Below are 27,310 nucleotides of genomic sequence, written 5' to 3'. Positions count from 1 at the left end.
TTTTCCTTTTAAATTTTGCCTTCCTAAGCCTGATAAAGTCACTTCCACAAAGTTGTCCACTTTTTGAATTAGTTTCTCTGGATAATCACATAAATTAAGCTGCAAAGTCTTAACTCTTGAAAAATTACAAAATCTATAAAATGGATTTTAAAAAGGGCAGAATGGAAAGAACCCTATACACAACAACAAGAACCCTTAATGTTTATTTTCTTCTTGAAATATTATTTGTGTTTTTACAAAACCTTAATCCAATATATATGTATATTCCCCCATATGTTTTCTGCTAAGCATCTTAATCTAATAAACAAATATTTCATTTTAGCATAGTACCAACTCTCTAAACTTCTCATAAGCTAACACTGCACTGTCTGGGTTAATAAAATTATCTTCTCATTTACATATTTTTCAACAGCTAAGCATTTTAATAAATGTTCTTGAGGAAAAAATAGAGGTATCCAAAATTATTAATAGCTCAATAACTTAACATCCAATAAAACCCACAGGAGGAAACCCATAGCAATCTTTTATTTGAGTAGCATTTCACTGTTTACAAGCACTTTTTTAAAAAATAAATTTTACATCAGTTGCATATATTACATCACTTATGTCAAGCATTAGAGAATAAAACAATGGGGTCCATCACCTACCTTGACAATTGGCACATTGCTTTTTGCTATAAAATTGAAAAAATGGTATTGATAGTTCATATTTAAAAGGTTGACAGTTACTTTACAAGAAAATTGGCAGCCTGTATTTTGTGGTAACATAATCTGGAGAAACCATCTGGTTATCCAAACTGAAGGAATAATGTATTATTAAAGTTCCTTTAAAATGGAAGTAGAAGAGCTCATGAGATAGTCCACATCCTGGTTTCCCTTTCCTTTGGAGACTTAAATGTTTATGAACGAGAAGAAAAAAGAAAAAGGAGTTGTTGCCATAAGGTGGCTTCTGTGAAGAAAGCAAAATGCCATGGTTCTGGGGGAGTGATATTATAAGAGCCAACTGCCAAAATGAGCCCTGGTGTAATAACCTATTCTGGAACTGGCAAACCTTGATTAGATTTTGAACAAGTTGGATGAAATTTGTAGTTACTTGATTCTGAAAAATAATTCATGACTTTGTTGTGGTTCTAGTTTTATGGAGCCTAGGGTTCTAGGTGAATTTAAATAGGTGAATGCCTTTTTTTACTGATGTGTTTAGCCGCAATTAGGCGTATATGATTGTAATAAAGGCAAAGAGTAAGGCATTAAATATAACGTCTGGGTTGAATCACAACTTGGTCATTTATTCTGTGCTCTGGTTTATAAATAGTTTTTTATAATAATTTATTACATGAAAATCCCATCCTTTCTTTTACTCTTTATTCTTCTCCTCACCTCTTTTCTTCTCTCTTTTTTCTCCACTTTTATGTATTGATACAGAAAATATATGTAATATATTATATAATTTATATAATATTATATAATGTTATATTAATATTTATATTCATCAGGGTGTGAAGTTTTATTTGTGGGGAAATTTTAGTTACAAATTTAATTTCTTTAATTGACTTAAGGCTATGAAAGTTTTCTATTTCTTCTTGAATTCAGTTTTGTAATTCTGTCTTTCAAACAGTTTTTGAATCCAAATTTTCAAATTTATTGGCATAAAGTTGTTCATAATATTCCCTTATTCATTTAATGTCTGTGTATCTCTAGTTATATCCATTTTTTCATTCCTGATATTTACTGATAATAATTTCTGCTCTTTATCATTTCCTCCCTTCTATTTTAATTTGCTTCAGTTTTCCTAATTTCTTAAGATGGAAATTTCAGTTATTGACATATCATTTCTCTTTTCTACATATAAATTGAAAGCCATAAATTTCCCTCGAAGCACTACTTTAGCTGCATCTAAAAATTTTGATACATTGTATTTTTTAACAATTTTATTTAGATATAACTGACAATAAATTACACACATTTAAAATATATCTTCACATATTTATATTTATTTATTTAACACTATATATGTTATATATATCATATATTTGTCATATTATATATATTTGTCATTATATAATGACATAAGCAAGGTACTGAACATATCCATCTACCTGACCATTTGCCACTTTATAATCCCTCCATCCTGCTTCTCTTTCCCTATACCCATGCAACTTTCTTATACCATAGATTACTTTGCATATTCTAGAGTTCTTCTATAAATAGAATCATAAAATATGTACTCTTTTTATTCTGGCTTTTGTCAGTCAGAATAATATTTTGAGATTCTTCCATGTTGTAGCCTATATGAGTAGTTTATTCTATGTTTTATTTATTAGTATTATTCCATGATAGAGTATGATTATATTTATTCACGTACTCTTTCATGGAAAGTTTCCAGTTTTTGGTTATTACAAAGTAAGCAGCTGTGAACATTATGTATATGTCTTCTTCTGGACATATATTTTTCTTTTCTCTTGGGTAAATACTTAAATGGCTAAATTTTAGGCATATGCTTAACTTTTTAAGAAGCTATCAAAATGTTTTCCAAATTGGTTGTGGCATTTAACACTCCCTCCATTAGTGTATGACTGTTCCATTTACTGCACACCCTTGCCAATACTCCATATGGTCATTCTTTTTAATTTCAGCCATTCTAATATCTGTATGGTAGTATTTCATCATCGTCTTAATTTGCATTTTCCCATCTCCTAATGACCAGTGATGATGAGCATCAATCCATGTACTTATGTGCCATTGGTATATCTTGTTGAATGTCTACTTTCAATTTTTTTTTAAGTTGGCTCTTTGCTTCCTTATTTTTGAGCCTTGAAAATCCTTTATATATTCTGCATGCAAGTCCTTTATCAAATAATCTCCTGCAGTCTGTGATTTTTCTTTTCACTGTTTTAGCAGTGTCTTTTGAAGCTTTAAATTTGACAAAGCTCAACTTATCATTTTTAAAACAATTTCTTTAGGTCGTGTTTTTAGTGGGGTATCTAAAAATATCTTTGCACAACATATGACCATAAATATTGTATCCTATGTTTGCTTCTTTCAATAGAACTTTAATAGTTTGGGTTTTTACATTTAGGTTTATGATCCATTTGAGTTAATATTTCTATGTGAAAAGAGGTATGCATCAAAATTCCTTTTATTTTTGGCATATGGATATCCATTGTTCTAGTAGCATTTGTTCAAAAGACTATTCTATCTCAATTGAATTGCCTTTGAATTTGTGTTAAAAATAAGTTGATAATATTTGTGTCTATTTCTAGGTCCCTGTTATTAATGTTAATATCACATAAATTGATACTAGAGCTTTATTATACATCTGATATTCAGATAGTATTAGCCCTGAAGATTTGCTTTTCTTTTCAATGTTGTTTTGGGTATTCTAGAGTCTTTGCATTGCCATAGGACTTTAGAATTATTTTCTCAATTTCTATAAAAAAAGAATTACTGGAATTTTGATTGGGGTTGAATTGAACCTATAGAACAATTTGGGGAGAAACGATATCTTATTAACATAAAGTCTTCTGGCCCAAGAAAAAGATATATCTTTCATTTTTTATGTTTCTTTAATTTCTTTTAGCAATATTTTATAGTTTTCAGTGAACAGGCCTTGAATATATTTTATCAGATTAATTCCTAAGTATTTAACATTTTTGATACTATAAATCATATTGCTGTTTTTATTAAATTGTATGTTCCGATTGTTTGTTGCTATAGATATACAATTGATTTTGTATATTTATCTTGTATCCATACTAAATTATATTCTTGCTAATTTACTTATTATTTCCAACAGTTTCTTTGTAGAATGTTTTTTTTTTTTGGCCACGCCACACCACTTGTGGGATCTTAGTTCCCTGACCAGGGAGTGAACCTGGGCCACAGCAGTGAAAGCACCAAGTCCTAACCACTGGACCACCAGGGAGCTCCCATTTTTATAGATTTTTAAAGACCGTCTATATAGACAGTAATATCATCTGCAAATAAATTCAGATTTTTTTCTTTATTATCTCACAATCTATTTTTATTGATTTAGTCTTTTTAATTGAATTTTAGTAGATTTACAATATTATATTAGTTGCAGGTGTACAGCTAGTGGTTCAGTATTTTTAAAGATTATACTCCATTAAAAGTTATTACAAGATAAGGGCTGCAATTCTGTGTGCTGTACAATATATCCTTTTTGCTCATCCATTTTATACATAGTAGTTTGTATCTCTTAGTCCCATTACCCTATCTTGCCCCTCCCCCTTTTCCTTTCCCCACTGATAACTACTAGTTTGTTTTCTATATCTGTTAGTCTGTTTCTGGTTTGCTATATATATTCATTTGTTTTATTTTTCAGATTCCACATATAAGTGATATCATACAGTATTTGTCTTTGTCTGACATTTCACTAAGCATAATATTCTCTAGGTCCATCCACATTGCTGCAAATGGCACAGTAATATTTCATTATATATAACGAAATATTATATATATATAATACATAATGGTGGTTCTATTTTTAGATTTATGAGGAACCTCCATATTGTTTTCCATAGTGGCTGCACCAATTTACATTCCCACCAACAGTGTACAAGTGTTCCCTTTTCTCCATATCCTCACCAACATTTATTATTTGTAGACATTTTGATGACAGCCATCTGACAGGTGTGAGGTCATATCTCATTGTTGCTTTGATTTGCATTTCTCTAATAATTACCTATGTTGAGCATCTTTTCATGTGCCTGTTAGCCATTTGTATGTCTTCTTTGGAAAAATTGTCTATTCAGGTCTTCTGCCCATTTATTGATTGGGTTGGGTTTTTTAGATATTGAGTTATATAAGTTATTTATGTATTTTGGATATTAACTCCTTGTTGATCATATCATTTGCAAATATTTTCTTCAATTCCATAGGTTGTCTTTTAATTTTGTTAATGGTTTCCTCTGATTTTCATTTTGTTAATGGTTTCCTTTGCTGTGCAAAAGGTCCCATTTGTCTATTTTTGCTTTTATTTCTTTAGCCTTAACAGACAGATCCAAAATATATTGCTATGGTTCATGTCAAAGAGTGTTCTGCCTGTTTTCTTCTAGGAGTTTTATGGTTTCAGTTCTTATAATTGGGTCTTTAATCCACTTTGAATTTACTTTTCTATATGGTATGAGAAAATGTTCTAATTTCATTCTTTTACATGTAGCTGTCCAGTTTTACTAGCAACACTTTTTGAAGAGACTTTCTTTTCTCCATTGTATACTTTTTTTTTTTTTTTTTGCAGTACGCAGGCCTCTCACTGTTGTGGCCTCTCCTGTTGCGGAGCACAGGCTCTGGACGCACAGGCTCAGCGGCCATGGCTCACGGGCCCAGACGCTCTGCGGCATGTGGGATCTTCCCGGACCGGGGCATGAACCCGTGTCCCCTGCATTGGCAGGTGGACTCTCAACAACTGCGCCACCAGGGAACACCCCCCCATTGTATACTTTTGCTTCCTTTTTCATAGATTAATTGACTAAAAGTGTGTGGGTTTATTTGTGGGTTCTCTAGTCTGTTCCATTGATCTATGTGTCTGTTTTTGTGCCAGTACCGTGCTGTTTTGATTACTATAGCTTTGTAGTATAGTCTAAAGTCTGGGCAGGGAGGTGATGCCTCCAGCTGTGTTCTTTTTTCTCAAAATTGCCTTGGCAATTGGGGTCTTTTATGGTTCCATATAAGTTTTAGGATTATTTGTTTTAGTTCTGTGAAAAATGTTGTGGATTTTGTGATAAGGATTGCATTAAATCATAGATTGCTTTGAGTAGTATGGTAATTTTAACAATATTAATTCTTCCAATCTGAGGGCACAGGATACCTTTCCATTTCTTTGTAACATCTTCAGCTTTCTTCATCGGTGTTTTATAGTTTTCAGAGTATAGGTCTTTCACCTCCTTGGCTAAATTTGTTCCTAGGTGTTTTATTATTTTTAATGCTATCTTATACAGGAATTTTTTTCCTTTCTTTTCATGATAATTATTAGTATATAGAAAGGCAACAGATTTCTGTATATTAATCTTGTATCCTACTACTTTACTGACTTCATTTATTAGTTCTAACAGCTTTTGGGTGGAGAGAATATAAAATATCATGTCATCTGCAAATAGTGATAGTTTTACATCCTCCCTTCCAATTTGGATGCCTTTTATTTCTTATATTTGTCTGATTTCTGTGGCTAGGACTTCCAATACTATGTTAAGTAGAAGTGCTGAGAGTGGGCATTCTTGTCTTGTTCCTGAATTTAGAGGAAGGATTTCAGCTTTTCACCACTGAGCATGATGTTAGCTGTTGGTTTGTCATAAATGGTCTTTATTATGTTGAGATATGTTCCCTCTATACCCACTTTGATGAGAGTTTTATCATGAATGAATGTTGAATTTTATGAAATGCTTTTTCTGCCTCTATTGAGAAGATCATGTAATTCTTATGCTTCCTTTTGTTAATGTGGTATGTGACAGTGATTGATTTGCAAATTTTGAGCCATCCTTGCATCCATGGACTAAATCCAATTTGATCACTGTGTATGATCCATTTTATGTATTTGGATTAGGTTTGCTAATATTTTGTTAAGGATTTTTGCATCTATATTTATCGAAGATATTGGCCTATATTTTTCTCTTTTTTTTTTTTGTAGTGTCTTTTTCTGGTTTTGATATCAGGGTAATAGTGGCCTCGTAGAATGAATTTGGGAGTGTTTCATCCTTTTCAATTCTTTGGAATAGCTTCAGAAGGATAGGTATTATCCCTTTTTTATATGTTTGGTTGAATTCTCCTGTGAAGCTGTCTGGTCCTGGACTTTTGTTTGCTGGGAGTATTTTTTTTTTTTTTAATTACAAATTCAATTTCACTACTAGTGATTGGTCTGCTCAAATTGTCTGTTTCTTCTTGATTCAGTCTTGGCTTTCAGTCTGTTCCACAAATGTGTGATTGAGGTTCCAGCCAAAGAGGTGGGTAGATAGAATTGGGAATCTTCTCTCCATGTCTTTCTTTTCTGGGATTCCCTCTCTATGACTAGTGGTCAAAGTTTCCCCAGATTCAGTCTTCTATTTTCCCCAGACCAGAAAGATTCCAGTTTTCCATTGTTCTACTCACCGTAGATATTTCACTGTCTGAGACTAATGATAAAAGCTGTGAAAATAGGAACTCATTTCTTACAAATCCCCTACTCTAGTTATAGACTATCAACCAAAATATATCTTCTTCTCTTTAATCTCCAGTTTGTATTATATTCAGAATTTATAGGTGTCATCTGCAGGTTGTTCTATAGTGGAATATTATTCAGCCACTACTGGATGCAGAAGAGTGTTCTGTACTTGCTTTTTATATATTCTCTGACATTTCCTTCAATTTTAAACTCTGATTTTTAGCCATGGTTTATTTAGTATGCCTGTGTCTAACAACCTCACTACCACTTCAGTCTGCTACCTTTAATGCATGTGAACTTAGAAACTAAATCTCCTGACATTAAGAATTTGGTCCAAATGAAGAATAGATGGTCTCAGAGACATTCTTATATCTATAAAGATTATGACATTAATTACATAAATTTTGTGTAACGAAGTTTGGCTGCTTTCAAATTTTATTTAATCACTTCCAGGATTTTATTTTTGCTATAGTTTTTAAAATTAGAAACTCATAAATTCTCATTTATGAAATTTTACAAAGCCAAATGTTTTTCTTATGCATGTACAGACTCTCATGGACCTACAGACATGCATTTTTAAAATTTTGAGCCAATTTTTAACTTTCAACAGCTTGAGAGAAATATGTGCAACCCCCTCGTAGATTTATCTTTATTAATTATAAAAACAGCATAATGATGTAAACATATTGGTTAGGCTGAGTATGTAGGGTAAAAACTAAAATTCATTTCCAACTATTGATAACCAAAGGTGGATTTTTGATTCAGAAGTTATTGCTAATCTTGCAACAGTAGTTTTTATAAAATGAAGCATTTGATATTTTCTTTTTTAAAAGCTATCCTAGGATGCCCTTGTAAGTGAAAGGCTTAATAGGTTTTATGGCTGTGAATTATTTTCACCAATACTTGCATACATAATGTATTCTAGAAGTGCTGAGTCTATTCTTCAATTCAGTACAAACTCACATAACTTATTGAACCTTTGTTCAGTTTCTCATTTTTTCTATTCATACTTGATTTCAGAACATTCTGTACTTTTTCCCAACTGAGCTAAACTTGAAGCTTAGGGATTTACCAATACTCTATGCACTTTTGAACTTTGCCATCTGGTTCTAAGAAATACATGTTCTTTTTGTTCTCATGCATAAAAATACATTATTTGGAAAGTGTTTTTACTTCAGTTTTATCTAAAAAAAACTAATCCAGATGAATGGATGAGGTTGATATCTCCATTCAACCACTCATATCTTTGTATTTCTCAAACCAGGTATTTTCTATTTTATACAATCAGGCTAAATTTGAAAAATAAAGAAGCAGAATCTCCATTTCTCCCTCTGGATTCCCATTAGTTAGTTGGATGTGACTAAAATAAAATTTTCTTTGCTGGCTTCTGAAGACCAAAGAAAGGAAACATATTTGGAATATGAAAATAAATGCAAGCATTTTTTTAATTAACTTACAGTGAGCATCTTTCACACATTAAGATGTATCACTGTTATCAAAGAAATAATTAACAGAGCGAGGAGAAGTTACATGTGGCTGAAGTGAGTGAAAACTAACCCTCAGATGAATTAGAAATATTATGGTAGAAAAATTGTTTGAGGGTGATCTGAAAGGGTCTAAGTAATAGGAATAAATAATATTAAAGAGGAAATAGAATATCGAAAAGTCTCCAAATGACAGTCTCCAGTGGGATATGATAGGGGCCTTGAGGAAAAAGATTTCAAGAAGTGTATCCTCATCCAGGTGCCAGACAAAATTCTCTAGTAGACCTGAACATTTTATTTCATATTTCTGAGTCCTGAGTCATTACAATAATCAGAATATGCTACAGTGATGACTGTGGATATCCGTGAAAGGAACAGTGTATTTAACTCAGGGACTGGTTCATGGCTCCAACCTATGTGAGTTTTGGCAAAGTTGTTAAATGATCATAAGTTATAGTTACTAGTGACTAAGGCTAAAAATCAAACTTGTGACTTACATAGGAACAATACCTGTTGATCAGATGAAGATGTCTAAGCCATCCACTTTTTTTCTTTTTTTTTTGACGAGGCTGTTCTTGGCAGACATTAAGCAAAATCAAAATATACTTTAGATATGGAACATGACAGTTGTATAAGAAAACTCTAGAAAAAGGAAGGGAATTGAAGGACTGAGTGAATATAGAATCTTTTGGAGGATTGACTGGGACCTAGGCACCAGAATGGGAAGATGCAATGAATTTCTGGTCAATCCAGGAAAATTGGGAAAATGGTGGCATCTACAAAACCACAAATTAATCTTTTCTGCATGGAACTGGCAAACATTAAAAAAGCTGATTGAGCTGCAACTTACGGTGGCAAGACTCCTGGAATCTTGGGAGATAGCAATCTCAGCTGATTGGAACCCAAGCAGCCAAAGAGCTGGTGGCAGAAAATAAGCAGAGGGGGCAATTCTTCAGAGTGGTGTTCTAACTGCTTCCAGGATTCTGGATACGCTTTGTGTGAGGGAAAGAAGGGAATCATGTACTCTGATGAGGATATGTTATATGTATAAGACTGACAATGACACCTTCCATGGAATTCTGTTAGGAAACAGCACACACGCTCAGGTTTCTCTTATGGGTAGGGTAAATTGATTTTATAGATGTGCAAAGTACACATTTAATGTTTTATATACATGTGTATAGGTATATTTTTTAGCTAAAATTCTTAATATTACTGGAGATAATTTTTCCCCCATATTTTAAGAATTCTATGTTTCTGGAAAAGGGAGCAGACTACATACAAGTAGCCCATAAATGAATTAGCTGGAGAAATTCTTGAAAGATTGTATGAATTGTGACACTACCTATATTCCTATTTTGGACTGGAAAGGCAAGTGTAATATTCTGAGACTTGAGTGCCATTTAAAAAAATAGATTAGAATGAAAAGGATGAATGAGTTTGGAATTAGCAGATTATGGTTGAGAGGAGGCCAACACACAGTAGGCCTAATGTCCAAAAGTCAGGACAGCCATTAATGGTGATTTTAAATGGGAATTCTGAGTCATCTCAGCAGAACCCTGGAATGTGGGCAGCATTCAGATATGGGAAGCAGAACCCATAGAATCTGGGGTGAAGGTGACAATGTGAGTGAGTTCTTTCCACGTGTGACTGGTCCTTAGGCTCTGGACCAGGGTAGTAGCAAGTATGTTATCTCTGGAAACATGTTCATGGTGACTAGAGGAACTTTGATTTAGGGGCAAAACGAAAGTCTAGGAGTAAGAGTGCCTTGGGTTGGAGGATGCTTGTGGGTTAAATAACACCTATTTCTTATCTGAGAATGTCAGGAAAATGGAACAAAGCCAAAGATTCAGCTGTGCAGAAATTTAGACAAAAATAAAAGTGGGTGGCAGGAGAATTTAGTTAGACCTTGGCAGAAAGAAGTCTAAGTTCACTTTCTGTGATAGGCAGATTACTTCTCTTCTACTCTGCTTATACATGTACGTGTCAAAGCAGTTGTGTTCTTTCATTGCAAATACGATTGATCTCTGATGCAAATAAAATTTTGATACATCCAAATTACCTTTCCCTAATCATAATTCATTTACATAATTCACCACCACTCTTTACTGTTTTTTGTTTTTTCTCTACACGCAGTTTTGCCATTGTGATTGGGTGGTTTATTTACTAAAGATGCCAGCTGCTCTCTGTAGAGGCAGAAACAGAAGGTCTCCTTGGAGAAGCTCTTATTTGTCCTAGAAAGGTCATGTAGCCCTTTGGTTATTTGCATGTATAGTGAGTAAGCATCTAATTCCCTAGGAATGTGTTGATAGAACCCCATATGTTTTATCTGTAGCTTTGTTCCTTCTTAGTTTTATTTTTTTAAGTTATAATATGTTTTATTTCTTCTTTATTTATTGATCAGATTAGTAATGGCATGTCACTCAAGATCCTAAGGCTTTGATTATTGAATACTGAACATTACTGTAAAAGGAAATGTTCATAAACGTAATAGGAAACATAAAATGTTCATAAACATAAAAGGAAATTGTGTCCATGTGCTTATGGATCTTTGAGAATAAAATGTTAACACAAAATTTAAAATATTTACATTTTAAATTTCTATTTGCTAAGAAAATTCAACATATTAAGGGTCATTTTCTTATTAGATACATTATTTTTTGTCTACCTGGTAGGCAGAATTCTAAGAATGATCCCCAGTGCTCCTCCATCTGTATAACCTCTTACCTTTTGAGTGTGGGTGGAACCTGTGAAAATGATGAGATATTATGATTATTTTACAGTATATAGCAGAAGGGAGATATCTGGGTGGGCCTAATCTATTTACATGAGCTCTTTAAAATAGAAAAGCTTTGTTTCTAGCTTGTGATAGAAAGGGAAAGCAGAGAGAGTCAAAGCATGAGAAGAATTCAACACACTATAGCTGGCTCATGGACACAAGGGGCCACATGGCAAGAAATTCAGGAGCCTCTAGAAGTTCAGGGGCCCCTGCTTATAACCAGCAAGAAAATGACAACCTATCAGTTCTACAAATGTAAGAAACTGAATTATGACAGCAACCTAAATGAGCTTGGAAGCAGAACCAACCTCAGCTCCTGAGGGTCGGAGCTCAGCCTAATTGACCACTTGATTCTGGACTGTGAGACCATAAACAAAGAGCTTGGTCAGACCCACCTGTATTTCTGAACCATGAAAAGTGCAAGACAATAAATGAGTATTGTTTTAAGCTACTAACTTTGTGGCAAATAGTTACACAAAAATAGAAAACTAATAGAGCCTACTATATGCTCTGTGTGAGGTATGGAAAACGCAAGATGGGTAGAACACTGTCGCTTCTTTTGAGATGTTTAGAGCATAGTAAACAAGACAGATGCATAAACACCAAAGATAATTATAATGCATTACCTGAAATGTTAGAAGTTCTTTATAAAATACTATGGGAATACAGATATATGGTGGAGAATTCTGCCTAGGGAAATCAGGAGAAACATTTCAGAGACTGTGATTGTTGGCTTCTATCAATATAATGAAAAAGTAATATGTAACAGGGACAAATAATATTACCAGGCAAAAGAGACACAAATTCTTAATGCATGAATATTCACACCCTTACAAAACTGATTGAAGGCACAGTGAAGGTCAGTTTCAATTTTATAAGAAATTAACTGGCATAAGTGTGAGTGTACCTTGGTGTTTATGAAATAATTCTATCTCAGAATATTCATTTTATCATGTTACAGAGATTTTCCTGCAAGCATGTTCTGGCTAAGCAGTACCAATCCTCAATGAGTAACTTAATTGAATTTCTACTATGTATGTAATAGCTTCACTAAACTCAGGAAAGTAAGTATTAAACTTTGCGAACTGTACCATCAGGTAACATTAGATTCAGCTGGGAGTGACTCAAACCCCAAATAACAGTGGCCTTAATAAGACAGAATAATTTCTCTTTCACGTAAAAGTCTTGAAGTTGGCAGTTGCGTGGGGGCGGTTATGGTGACTTCATGGTGTCAGGAACATGGATTTTATGACTCTGAAGCATGTGTGGCTTATATTCTCCAGGTAATCTCATAATCTATTTGTCAGCTCTCCATGATATACATTATATTCCATTTAGTGGGAAGGAGTAAGGATGATTATATTAACCCTCCTTTCACATCCCAGTAATGTTATTACCTAGAAGTTGCACATATTACTTCCACTTATAAATTATTGATTAGGCCTTATTCATATAGTTACTAGCAGCAAGGAAGGCTAGAGAATGTAGTTCTATTTCAGATGGCTGTATGCACTACTAAAAGTCATAGATCCTATAATTGTTCATTATAAAGTTATGCACCTTGTAGAAGTATCAGCTAAGAATAAGCACCCATTTATTATCCTTAAGTTTTAAATTTAAGTATACTTTAAGAAAGGCTGAGCCAGTTTTAACATACTGGTGGTGTTTAAATATACTATTATAACACCGTTTCCCAAACTTCTTACTGGCAGATGATAATGGGTCATTTAACAATGAAATTGGAAGAAAGTATAGACGTACAAAGAACTATACTCATACATAGACTAAATGATAGTTATTCATTTTTTAAATGTATTTATTTAAAGTCTTTATTGAATTTGTTACAATATTGCTTCTGTTTTATGTTTTGACTGTTTGGCCACGAGGCATGTGGGATCTTAGTTCCCCGACCAGGAATCCAACCTGCACTCCCTGCATTGGAAGGCAAAGTCTTAACCACTGGACCTCCAGGGAAGTCCCTAGTTATTCATTTTCAAAGGGAGAGCGTAACATATACTTTTTTCTAGGATATAGTGTTATTCCCTAACCTTTAAGAACTGGAAATTCAGGAAAAACAGTTTATAATCTTTTTGTTTGTTTGTTTAACATCTTTATTGTAGTATAATTGCTTTACAATGGTGTGTTAGTTTCTGCTTTATAACAAAGTGAATCAGCTATACATACACGTATATCGCCATATCTCCTCCCTCTTGCGTCTCCCTCCCACCCTCCCTATCCCACCCCTATATGTGAGATCAGCACAGAGCTGATCTCCCTGTGCTATGTGGCTGCTTCCCACTAGCTATCTATTTTACTTTTGGTAGTGTATATATGCCCATGCCACTCTCTCACTTCGTCCCAGTTTACCCTTCCCCCTCCCCGTGTCCTCAAGTCCATTTTCTATGTCTGCATCTTTATTCCTGTCCTTCCCCTAGGTTCTTCAGAACCATTTTTTTTTTTTAGATTCCATATATATGTGTTAGCAGACGGTATTTGTTTTTCTCTTTCTGACTTACTTCACTCTGTATGACAGAGTCTAGGTCCATCCACCTCACTACAAATAACACAATTTCGTTTCTTTTTATGGCTGAGTAATATTCCATTGTATATACGTGTCACATCTTTATCCATTCATCTGTCGATGGACACTTAGGTTGCTTCCATGTCCTGGCTATTGTAAACAGAGCTGCAATGAACATTGTGATACATGACCCTTTTTTTTTTTAACATCTTTATTGGAGTATAATTGCTTTACAATGGTGTGTTAGTTTCTGCTAGTTTATAATCTTAAAGTGTGTTACATAATAATTAGAGTGCAAGTTACTAAGAAGACAATGGACACAAATTTTAAAATTTATGCAGCTTACAAATAAGATCAAATTTAGCAAATCTAATTTGACTGGAGATGGCAAAGACACTTTCAAGGGAGCTTGAGTGAGCATAATATATAAGCAAGTAGTTTTTTTTGGGGGAGTAACTATTCCTTATTTAGAACTTGACAAATTTTAGAGTGTGTGTCATGGTGACTTGGATGAGTGTTGGTCAAGTCTTCCCCAGAAAAAAAGGGGGTTGGAAGTAAAAAGCTACCCCGTAGTTGCCTTTAAAAATAACCTCAGAATCATAATAGATGTGAAAGTCAGCAGCTTTGTAGTCACTGGAGAGAGCAGAATGGATTTGGAGCTCCTCAAAAAGCTCCATCCTCAGAGAATTGTTACTGTTTGATCTATTTGGCAGCTTTCCATCTTTATTTGTAGAGTCTGTCTTTATTTGACCTGACTCAGAGCTCACTCAATGAGGAAAGCCCTATCCCCAGGACATTTGTCAAAAAACATGTTAGCAGCAATTATTTAATACTGTAGATGGCTGGAATGGCTAGAGCCATTGAGGCAAATAAGAAACTGGCCAAAAATGTTCAGAGGAGAATATGAGGAATGAGAAATGTAAGGCAGAGATTGGTGGAATGTATTAAAACAAACATGATTCAACAACAAGCTGTCTATAAAAGATATGCTTTAGATTCAATGAGAAAAATAGATTGAAAAATAAAAGGATGGGAAAAGATATACCATGCAAACAGTAAACCAAGAGAACAAAAGTGACTTACTAATATTAAATTAAAAAGACTTAAAGTAAAAATTATTATTGAAGATAGAGTGACATTTAAAATTACAAAAGGGTCAGTCTATCAGGAGGACATAATATTAAACATATATGAACCTAACAATGAAGTCTCAGAATACATGAAGCAAAAACTGACAAAATTGAAGGGAAAATAGACAGTTCAATGAAAATAGTTGTAGAATTCAATACTCTATTTCCAACAATAAACAGAACAGCCAGCCAGAAGACCAACAAGGAAATAAAAGTTGGGAAAATAGTATAGGCCATCTAGGTCTAACAGACATATAAAGAACACTCTATCCAACAACAATAGCAGAATACACATTTTTCTCAAGTGCACTTGAGACTTTCACTAGAGTAGACCATATATTATGCCATAAAACAAGCCAAAATAAATTTAAAAGGATTGAAATCACATAAAGTGTGTTCTCTAACTATAATGGACTAAATTTAGAGATTAAAAATGGAAATAAATTTGGAAAATTCACAAATATGTGGAAATGAAACAACACTTTCATAAATAACCTAAATGACAAATGGGTCAAAGGAGAAATAGAAAAAGTGAATGAAAAATGCTTTGAGACACAAGAAAATGATAATACAATATACCAAAACTTATGCAGTGCAGCTAAAGCAGTGCTCAGAGGAAAATTTGTAGCAATAAATAAATGCTTGCATTAAAAAGTTAGAAAGTCCTCAAACCAATAACATAACCTTAAGAAACAATAAAAAAGAGAACACCAAGCCAAAGTAAAAAGAATGAAGGAAATAATAAAGACTAGAGTGGAAATAAATGAAATAGAGAGTAGAAAAACAATGGAAAAAAAGTCAACAAAACCCAAATTTGGTTCTTTGAAAAGATCAACAAAACTGACAGTCTTTTAGCTGGATTGACCAAGAGAAATTTACAGAAGACTCAAGTTACTAAAATTAGGAATTAAAAAAGAGCATCAGTACTGAATCATATAAATATGTTTATGAGAACACTATGAACAACTGAATGCCAGTATGTTAGGTAATTTAGATGAAAGGGGCCAATTCCTAGAAAAATATACACTACTAAAATTCAAGAAGAAACAGAAAATCTGAATAGCCTCGAAACAAATTTTTAAAAATTAGTACATTGAAACCTTACTAGAAAGAAAAGTCTGGAATTCACTGATAATTTTTACCAAATATTTAAAGGATAAACAATGCCAATCCTTCACAAACTCTTCTAGAAAATAGCAAAGAAGAGAATAATTGCTTTGATACCAAAACCAAAGACATTATAAAAAAATAAGAAAGCTAAAGACCAATATCCCTTATAAATATCAGCACAAAATCCTCAATAAAACAGTAGTAAACTGAATCCAACAACATATAAAAAGGATGGTATAAAATGGCCAAGTGAGATTTATACAAGAATGAAGTTGTTTTAACATGTGAAAATCAGTGTAATACACTATATTAATAGAATAAAGGACACAAACCATATGATAATCTCAATCAATGTAGAAAAATAATTTGATAAAATCAAGAAAAAAAAAAAACCCAACAAAACAAACCTAAAAACAAAAAAAACCACTCAGTGACCTAGGAATAGACGAGAACTTCTAGGAAAATGCACAGCTAACATAATACTTAATGGTGAAAGGCTGAATGCTTTTCCTTCAAGAAAAGGATGTCTATTATCCTCACTTCCATTTAACATTGCACTGGATATTCTAGTGGGGGTGACTAGATGAGAAAAAGAAACAAAAGTCATATAGATTAGAAATGGAGAGTTAAAACTATCCCTATTCTCAGATAACAATTAGGTAAGACAAAGAAATAAAAGGCATCTAGACTGGAAATGAAGTAAAACTACCTCTATTTTTAGATGATAATTTTGTATACAGAAAATTCTAAAGAATCTATGAAAAGTGACTACAATTAGTAAACAATTTCAACAAGCTTTCAGGATACAAGTTCAATGTACAATACAAAAATTTACAGCATTTCTATTCACTAACCATGAACATTCTGAAAATAATATTAAGAAAACAATTTTCTTTATGACAGCATCCAATAAAGTATGAATAAATTAAATAGGTTGCAAAACTTTTACACAAAAATCTGCAAAACACTGTTGAATTAAATTTAAAAAAGAAGTAAAAAATGGAAATACATCCCATGTTCCTAAATTAGTAGATACCATCTTAAGAATGACATTATTCCTCATCTGATCTGCAGATTCAATGCATCCTTTCTCTTTTTTTCCAGAAATTGAGGAGCTGATCCTAAATTTCATATGGAAATGCAAGGGACACAAATAGGTTTAGTGGGTGACAGAACAATATTTTATAAACGTAGTCGAATATATTTTGGAGAATTTTTCTTTACCCTGGCCCTTCTCCAACTTGAGAAGACTTTAAGATTGAGACTATTATTCAAGGAAGAATAAATATTAAATGGCCATGTTTTCCCTCCCTTCAAGACTGAATACAAACCATGAGTTTGGTTCAGGGGGTAAAAAAAAGCAAATGCCTGGTATAAAACAGAACAGAAACGTTTTCAATTAGGACACAGGGACCACTGGAGTGTGTTTACAAAACTTCTGCCCCATGAGGTCTTCCTAAAATGGATTGACATGCCCTTCTCAACATGGGAGAATTGAGCATAGTATTTTGATTTTTAAAATGTCTCCTCAAGCTCTGCAGTTCCTCTTAGCAGCCCAGTGGGAGAAACTCAGCCTGCTGCCTCTGAATTTAACCAACAGAAATGAATAATGCTTATTCAGAGAAATGACCTGCATTTTGTCAGATGCCATGCTCTGCCCAGCCTTCTCTCCATGGTACAGCCAGACAGCATGCAGTGCCACAGTGTACAAGGTTGGCCGCTGGGAAAGAAATCAGGGCAAGCCAAGGCTGTGTCACAATCCAGTGAGGAGAGATGGAGGTGAAGATTCACCATCCTGGAGAAACATAAGGGAAACAAGTACTATAATAGGCACTGAGTTGATACCGTTCATTACAAGACAGTTTCTGATAGAAGCATCTGTCTTTATCCCTGTACTCCTGGTTGTTAAAGCCAGATATGGCTTAGGTGTGGATAAGAGAAGCTACTGTGGTTAGGAGAATGGGCTTTGAGGGACATAAACGCAGGCTTGGGTTCTAGCTCTGGAACTTGCAGAAGCAAAGTAACATAGCCAAAGTCTCACACCTACTATGATTCAGTTTCATCCACTGCGAGATGCTGAAAACAGTAGTTTTCTTCATAGAGTTGCTGCAAGGATTAAATTATGTAAAGCGTAATGTGTTTTTACCATAAGTAACAGTTAATAATATTAGCTTTATTAAATATTAAGCTGATATTTACTTTATATCATTATTATAGCCAGCTTTGGTAGACTTTCAGAGTTTGAGCCCAATTCTCTTAACCAGATAAAAAATTGGGTTGTCAGAGTTGTAAAGAATTATTCCCCAGAAGTTATCCTAAACCTGGACTATGACTAATCTTCCAAGCTCATCACTTTTATGGAACGTGGATTATAGTGGGTCATATAGGAGAAAAGGATAAGAGACTTTCATAGTTGCCAAACTCAAGGAATACACACATCCTCAACTAGAAAGAAGGAGAATGGTGTTTGCAACTATTCTGGCATATTGGTCTCATAAGGAGATCAAATGATTCTGTGTGTGTGTGTGTGTATGTGTGTGTGTGTGTGTGTGTGTGTTTGTGTGTGTGTGTTTATACACTACTAAATGGGTTGGCAGTGATTCTTTTATAATATTCATGTATTTTTAAAGATAAGGAAAGTAAGTTATGCTACTCACTAAACAGCAAATAGTTTTCCAATTGTCTGTCTTGAAACAAGGTCTTCTGATTCTCAGCTGGTTGAGTTTTTCTTGAGGCTGCAGAGGAGAAAGAAAAGCAAGCTTGAACACTGACTGTCATAGCTTCCAAAGGAAAGTAGAACTTTAACAAATACCATGGTGATAAGTAGAGGAATACCAGAGGAAGTCCCTTTTTTCATCAACCCCATAAAGGCAAGAATTGTCAATCTTTTTTCCTGCAGTCTGTCAGTATGCATATAGTACAGCTGGACAAAGTCATCCTGGAGAGAACTTGCTCTCTACTTATTCCAAAGGAAGATGTAAGCTGAGCCACTGGGGGTGAAATGAAGCCATCAGGCACAACTGTGATGGCTTTTTAATGAGATTGTTTTTACTAAGCCAGCAGGTAACTTTGGTGCTGAGTCAAACCCAAGGGAAAGATGGTGAGAGATCAAGGGAGGAAGAAAAGAGAGAGACAGAGTAGAAACTCAGAGCTGGCAGCTGGCCAGCAAGCTACAGAGAAGGAGCTAAATTATGCATCTTATTTAGTACATTTATTAAAAGAACATTTCTAGGCAAACATCCCAAAACAAATGTGATCATCAATTAAGCACCGCACAATCCTGAGCAGATTTAGTGCATGACAATTTTCTCATAATGGCTTTGTGGTGTTTGCTGAGTTTCGTCTTTTTATAGAATTTTATGAATTGTCATTCCATAGGGATCTTAAATAGGCTGAATTTGTCCTTCATTTGTGGTTGTTCAACAAAGTCAAAAATAGAGAAATGTGGAGTGAAGATGACATGGAATGGGAAGAACATGCTTGTTCAACTGTTGGTTTTTGGTTGGTATTTACCAACAAATCAGAGTACTACTCTTCCCTATTATTCATTATTCATCATTATTCATATTTGAACATCTATTTTGTACTGGGATTTGAACTGTAGATCCTAGGAGCACAAAGATGAATAAGATAAGGTTTCTGACACCAAGAAGAGTATAGTTTTAGGAGGAGGAGAAAAACATAGAGAAGGTGAAGGCAGGGCTATATAGATAGAAGTATCAAATAGTGTGGGACATAAAGGAGATGTGATTGTGCTACCTGGAAACTGATGGGTAGAGCAAGAGAAGTTTTCAGAAAGAAAAAGATGTTGAGGGTATCTGCAGTAGAGGAATAGAGTGAACAAAAGCATTAGGCAAGGCATAAATTACCCTGGTGGTTTGGATAAATGGAAGCAGCTCAGAATGACTGGAACATATAGGAAAGTAGAAAGGAGGGAATGAAGCCAGAGTAAAGACTGGTAGGAGGGGCCAGAGGATGGATTGCTGTATATACCACATTAAGGAGCTTGACACTTTTCAGGAAAATGGAAAACCATTGACATATTTCAAAGCAGGAGAGTAATACAAACCTTGATGCACTAAAAATAATAATTTTGGAAGTAATGTAAAAAATGAGTTGAAATGTTAGACTAAGTAGAGATATAAATTAGATCTAGTTCCATAGCCAAGGTAAGAGATGATATAGATTGAGTTAAGTTGGTAGCATTGTGGCTAGAGAGAGATAAAATGACATATAATAGGTTGAAACGCAATAGAATCTACAGTATTTGATGATATATTGAATGTGACTTGTATAGGGAAAAGTGAAGAATCTGAAATGAGTCCCAAGTCTCTAGGTTGGGTGGCTGGGTTATTTCGTCATGTTAAAAGGATTGTGAACTTCCAAGCTGGTGAAGCACAATATACTGATTAAATATATATGCAAAAAATACACTGGAAGGAAGCACTACACATGTCAACAGTGGTAACCACTGCAATTATACATTGCATTATTTCTTTCATTAGACTGTATAGTATTTTCCAAAGTAAAAAAAAAAAAAGAACATGAATTACTTTTAGGACAGAAAAAATGCATAAATGCTCCTTTAATAATTACAAGTGTGATAGACAAAGAAGAAATGCTTATAAAATACTTTTCCTTTGAGCTTGACTTTGATAATATAGTCTTATCAACTAGAAAACAACTCCAGGATTATATTGAAATATATGGATTCCATTTTGGATAGGGACATGGTTCCTTCTTTATTTCTATTTTTTACACCTCTGTTATACTTCTCAAACTATATTCGCCTGAAAAGCAAACACCATGGTAGGGGAAAACACTTAAGGTTGCTGTATTTAAGAAGCTAGTGGTTAGAAAGGAAAGATACTGAAGCACAGAGAGGATTATTTCCCTGGCTTATTGACACCTGCTGGATGTACAGCTTGGAACCAATAACACTTCTTTGGAGCTTCTTGAATCATCATTTGCTGAGGGTTTCAGAAATGCTTTAGGAGTAAGGGATACTGCTAAGCGTCTATATTCTCACGGTTTCTTCGATAGTATCCATACCCATCCATTTTTCATGTCTATGCTGTATATATTTATACACACAAGCCTGTATGCCATTTTCCATCTTTGATGTCCTCCAGTATTCTTTAGAGTGGCAGTTATTTATTAATATTTTAAGTGTGATTTGTCCATGGATGCCCCCAAACACTTTAAATGTCGGGGCATTTGTCCATTTGCTTTTGGATTTGGGTTGAAGTTTTATTCTTTGAAGTCCTGAGAATTATTAAGAACCCTTAGCACTGGAGGTTAAAGAACAATTTCCTGCTGTCTCTACAAGCAGGAAGGGAAAAAAAAGCTGGCCTTAATATGTTCTTATTTCATAAAGGCCACTGACTTTTTTCCACTACTTGTTTGCGAACCTATATCCCCATATGAGGGTCTTGGCTTTTGATTAAAAATTTACCTTATGTTTTTTGTTTATCCTTTGTCTTTAGTATGGCTTTCATCCAGAAGTAAAGTAACCCATTCCCTAGAAGCTGCTTCAAATCTGAGTTACTAAAACCTTGAAGTAGGACTGAACATTTGACTGGATCACATTATTGTGTTCCCTCTTGATGTGTCAATCTTTTTCAATTTTTTTTTTTTTCTTTTTGCGGTACGCGGGCCTCTCACTGTTGTGGCCTCTCCCATTGCGGAGCACAGGCTCTGGACGCGCAGGCTCAGCGGCCATGACTCACGGGCCCAGCCGCTCCGTGGCATGTGGGATCCTCCCGGACCGGGGCATGAACCCGCGTCCCTTGCATCAGCAGGCAGATTCTCAACCACTGCGCCACCAGGGAATCCCCATCTTTTTCAATTTTGATACCAGTTTCCTTTGGTTATGAGAGGCCCAACCCTCCCTGTTATTTTACCACTCCTGGAAAGAAAGCAGAAGAAGCATCGTTGGACTTAAATTCTCATTGGACTGCTAAAGTTTTCAGATATGAGCTGTCCATCTTAAAGCGGCCCTTCCTTCTCTTCTCCTTCCCCTAATGCCTCGGCTGCTTTGTTGCCTTCTCTCAATGCCTATTGTAACGTTGAGATTCCTGAGTTCTCCTGGAGCTCAGAGATGGTAGAATAAGATGATACTCTAGTGGCAAGTAGGCAGCTACCTACTTACACGTTTGCTAGGAAGAATGAGAAGGAAAGATGCACTTCAAGAATGCATTTTACCCAGGGGAATCATAATGATAAGCCATAGCAGGCAATAGATGACTTCAGGATGAACCATCCATCTTTGTAGAAGGCATTTCAATGTGGTGAGGACAGTAGCTAAGAGAGCAACTGAAATTTTGAAATAGTGAATAGTATGCATCTGGGCTTTATAGTCCATGTTCTTATTTTATTATTTCCCCCCAAGATTAAAGCACAGGACACATATTTTATTTTATTTCAAAGAGTAGACTTAGACCAAAAGAATTTCTTTTGAGTTGTGTGAGAAAACGAGCAGAGAAGACAAAGAGTGAAATGATAGCCCATTACATCTCACTCAAACTGCACATTTCAGTAATGTCCTAAAGATTCATGAGGTTCTATTTGCCTATAATTGTGTTGAACTTATATCTGGATTGATGGCATGACTTCTCCAAAGTATAGATCAAGAAGATAAGCACTTCGACATAAATGAGAAATTGCCTACATGGTGAAATGAGACACAATTTAGGTTTGGAAAGCTTGGTTTTGGACTTTGTCCCTGACACTTACTGCCTGTGTGTTCCTATCCAAGTCACTTAGCCTAAGTGACACTATAAAGTAGAGGTAAAATAGGGACAATGTCTCCCTGAAGTTTAAAGTATTTAAAACATGTTAAAATTGAAGATAAATTTTCATACCTTAGGATTTAAGATATGACATAGTTAAATGACAATAGTCATCATGAAGTTTGTCATGTCTATGGTTATAATGTCATAAAGAAACAAATTTGATCTTAATAAATCAAACTCAGTAAACTCTAATTTTCCAACTTCAACGAATCTGAGGCTGTGTTGCCTCTATTCTCCTACATGGTGACTTGCTATTGATATTTTAACACAGTTTTGAACGATTGAAATGCTTTAGACAATTCTTCAGAGATATCTAGTCCATGACTAGCAATCAATACAGGTTGTTATCTTTAAGTTGTCTTTACTATGGCTGGAACAAAACACCTCCTGACCCCACCTCCCACCCCATGAAAACTGTTGCCCATTCAAAGCAGTCTCAATGTTTACACACATGTCACCTAAATGTACTTTTCTAAAAACTTCTCCAGACAGAAGTTGTTTCAATTAAGATGTAGACATAGTAAATGTGCAGCTCTTGCCTATGGTGCGGGGAGCACAGTCGTATAAGGATGAAAGTAAAGACCTTTTCTTGCTCTCCTGGATGAATTCCATTGCATCATGGAAAGGAAAAGGTAGAAGACAGCTGCCTCTTTGGATGGAGAAAACATCTGGTTAAGTGTAAAATACATGGATTGTGCAATAAAGAAATAATTATGTATAAACATATCAAAGAGTAAATTAAGAATTGCTGAATTTGCAGGATAAAATTTAAAAGCTGCACCCTGGAGGACATGGATATCCCTTGACTTGGCCATAATTTTTATAGCATTTCTTCTATTTCTTGGTGATTTACTAGGGCAATCCCCTATTCCCCATATTTTTGGCTACCCCAAACTACATATTTCACACATTCCAATTTACACCTCAATAAGATGTTGTAAGCCTTCACCTGGCCACCACATTCCTATGAATAACTCCCAAGGGTGCTCTTAAGAGAGTGCTTGTGTGTAACAAATGGCACGTGATTTCTATTAAATTTTAGGAGATTGTGGGCCAGTATGTGCATAAATTTTTCATCAGTTCTTTCGCTATATGATTGTAGTGGCAGTTGCAAAAAGTGAAGACTTTTCCCCTGTCTCAGAAAATAAGAAAGGATAAAGCACAAGATTCCAGGACCAGGGAAAGAGAATGACTCAATTTCTTTTATGGTTGGCAGGTGGTACAACTCTACTCGTGAAGATCTAGAATCTAACAGCTTCTATGACTTTATGCCTTAATTACTCAAATTATACAGCTTCTTAAAGGGGTAGCTTCTTAAGCTTCTATAAGTCTATTTTCATTTCCTACGGGCAGACTGTTTCTTTTACATTCTCTCAATGAAGCATATGTTTGTCATATTAGTTTGTCAGTCAGGCAGGGTCTCAGCAGGAAACAGATGAATATAACTCAAATTGAGTCTTTTGGTAAATGTTTACTAAAGGGGCTATTTACAAAGATATGGACAGAGTATAAGGAAGCAATACAGGATGGGGCAGTACTCAGGAGAGAGTAACGGGGCAACACACACACTCCCCCTGAAGGGGTAGTTACCAGCTGCGAGAGAGGGAGAGAGATATTAAGAGAGAGAACTCTGCGCAAAGGGGAGAAGTTCAACTAAAGTGGACACAGAAGAGAGAGATCCGGGGTAATATATGCCCTGAATTTACCCTCCTCACTCTTACCCTTCAACTCCTACAGGTGCTGCCCTTCAGCAGAAGCAACAAGAAGTCAGTGATAAGTGAGGCTCCTGATGCACAGAGATCAGCCTCCCAGCCTCCGAGCCTCCCAGGGCAGGATGGAGGAGTGCAGAGAGTGGAGCTGAAGGGGCAAACTGAAGATATTCAGCACATTGTGTGAGTATGTTTTGATCTCCGTAGCCACTACCAACATGGCTGGGAGTACTGGCAGTGTCTTGATTACTAGACTGAGGAGATCCCCATTATAAGCTCATTACACACCCGCCAGAACTTCAAAAGTTGATAGTTTGGCCTGGGTAAAAACCAAGCATTTGAACTAGAGCTCTTTAGTCTTTGTGCAGTGAATACTTTATGGCAGTGTGCTGACTGTTCTTAAAGGTTCTTCCCTCCCCAGACCCATTCTCAGCAAAGTTCTGCCCTGCTCTGTCTACCTCTACTGATTACATCTCAGGATTCCCTGACTTCTAGCTTCTGGTTGAGGTTTGGGAAGCTCTGGCTATGCATATAGGTTTTATTTGTTTGTATTTTTCCTATATACTAGTAGACCTTAAGAGGTTAGGGGTTGTGTTTCTCTTTTGTTTCTTTCACAAAACCCAGCAGAATAAGGCTATATATATATATATATATATATATATATATATATATATATATATATAAAACAGTGAAAAAGTGCTAAATAATTGATTGGCTGGAGGTTCATAAATATGTCTGAACTTACATCCCAAAGAAAACTTCAAAGTCAATTATGAACGATGCAGCAGGGAGAGATTTATTTTCCACTGTTATTCATTCATTCAACAAATATTAATTGACACCCCACCCACTCTGTGCCATTTCCTGTACTAGGAATTGCAGGTGGAATGGAGAATGAGGCAGACAGAGCACTTGCCTTGAAGGCACTTAGAGAATGACATGGTGATGAAGCGTGGGCTTTGGAGCCCAGCAGATGTGGGCCCTGGTTCAAGGCCTCGTTTTGTGTGTTGCTAGCAAACTTATATAACTTTCTAAAACTCAATGTTCTCCTCTGTTAAAATAGAGATATTAATATTTGATGAATTTTTTGGTGAGAATTAAATGAAATAAGCCAATTAAATCACTTGTGCGATTCTAGATACATAACAAGAGGTCAATAAATCTTAACTGCTATGATTATTATAGTGAACTGCATAGGGAGATTAAAGGGCATTAATGATGCCAGTAGTGTAGCACTGGCCTCAGAGGTGAGTGATTCCAAGGATTCAAGAAGCCATTTGGAAGAGGACTTATACCAAGATAAGGGACAAACCATAAAAGCTTTTTGGCCCAATAAGAAAACCTCAGTTCTCGGAGGGCAAGGCAATATTGAGTATGCTATGGTGTTTGTCACTAGGATTTGCCTGTCAGTCCAACCTTCTGGGCTCCATGTCTGAATCCTATGGTAAATGTAGATGGATGGGGGAGGAGGGTAGAGGAATATTTGCTATTTTTCTAATAGAATGAAACTCAAGGAGGGAGAGCAATATCCTTCCCAACTCTCACACTTTCCAATTGGGACACTTTAGAGCCACACTGGAGCTCAGAAGGAGAATATAAGATGCTACAAATAGGAAAGACAGCTGAGTATCTGGTGAAAATTTTGGTCGAAGTGTCGGTCACCATTGCTTGGAGGAAGCAGTGGTCATGACCCAAGGAGCTCAGCTGAAGAGGAGAAAAAGTAAGAGAAGAGAGAATAAAATCCAGTCATTTGGTACACGTAGCAGACTGGCCCATAAATGCAGAAAAGCTGTAGAGATGCATAGAAACATCCAAGGAGAAAGAAATTACCAGAAACTTGGGGTCAGGACCTCTCAGAGGTAAGAGAGACCCATTCAGTTTTCCTTTTGCTAAAAAAAAAATACTAAAACATAATTTCAAAAGTTGTAAAATGCAAATAATAATTTTTAGAATATTAATAATAATGTAAAACTAATTCTGACATCTGCAAGTTAATTTTTATAAAAAAATAATATTTTAATAAAAAGTGATAATTCATAGATTACAATGATAATGGGGCCCAGTATTTGGATAGAGTTTTACAGTATCCTTTTCTTTCAGTCCTGTTAGTGTCCCTCCGGGATTATAGTAAATATTCATTCAGGTGCAACAACAAAACCCAACTTGGAAGTCTTATGAGTACGAAATACATACTAAATTGTCCTCCTCCCATTCTCTCTCTTCTCCTTCCCCCATGCCAGAAAGGGGCCCTAATTGTGGTGCTGAGGTAGATGGTGGGAACAAGAGAAGCTGTGGACACAGGTGATTATTGATTTCCACCCATAGACCACATTGGCCTGTGCAGGTCACATCACACATGTGGTAGCCTGCAATACAGTTGGTGTTTAATGTCTCTACTCTCTTGACTCCCATTTACTTCTCAGCCTAGAAGCCTTGTCTACTTTCCCTATCACTCTCCTGAAATTCCTTTTATTAATGTGATGAGTGACCCAATAATTGGCAAGCCAATGACATATAATACTTGACTATTTTAGTCAACATTTTGATGCTCTTCTTTTCTTTGGTTTCTTGGATGTTCTTTTCTACATTCATAACCACTGATATTTTCTATTTATTTTGTCCTACCTCTTC

General features: G+C 35.2%; 1 long non-coding RNA gene across 1 annotated transcript in view; it reads left to right on the top strand.

The window, feature by feature from the left end:
* The window catches only part of LOC307182993, a 54,734-nt gene extending 29,818 nt beyond the window's left edge, over nt 1–24,916 (top strand). The window contains exon 4 of the long non-coding RNA XR_013827327.1: nt 24,708–24,916. This is a non-coding gene — a long non-coding RNA (uncharacterized lncRNA). The remainder of the gene's footprint in view (nt 1–24,707) is intronic.
* The last annotated feature ends 2,394 nt before the right edge of the window (nt 24,917–27,310 follow it).

Source organism: Stenella coeruleoalba, assembly GCF_951394435.1.
Source record: "Stenella coeruleoalba genome assembly, chromosome: 2".
Taxonomy (NCBI): Eukaryota; Metazoa; Chordata; class Mammalia; order Artiodactyla; family Delphinidae; genus Stenella; species Stenella coeruleoalba.
The sequence above is the reverse complement of the archived record's forward strand: the minus strand, read 5'-3'. Positions and strand labels throughout refer to the sequence as shown.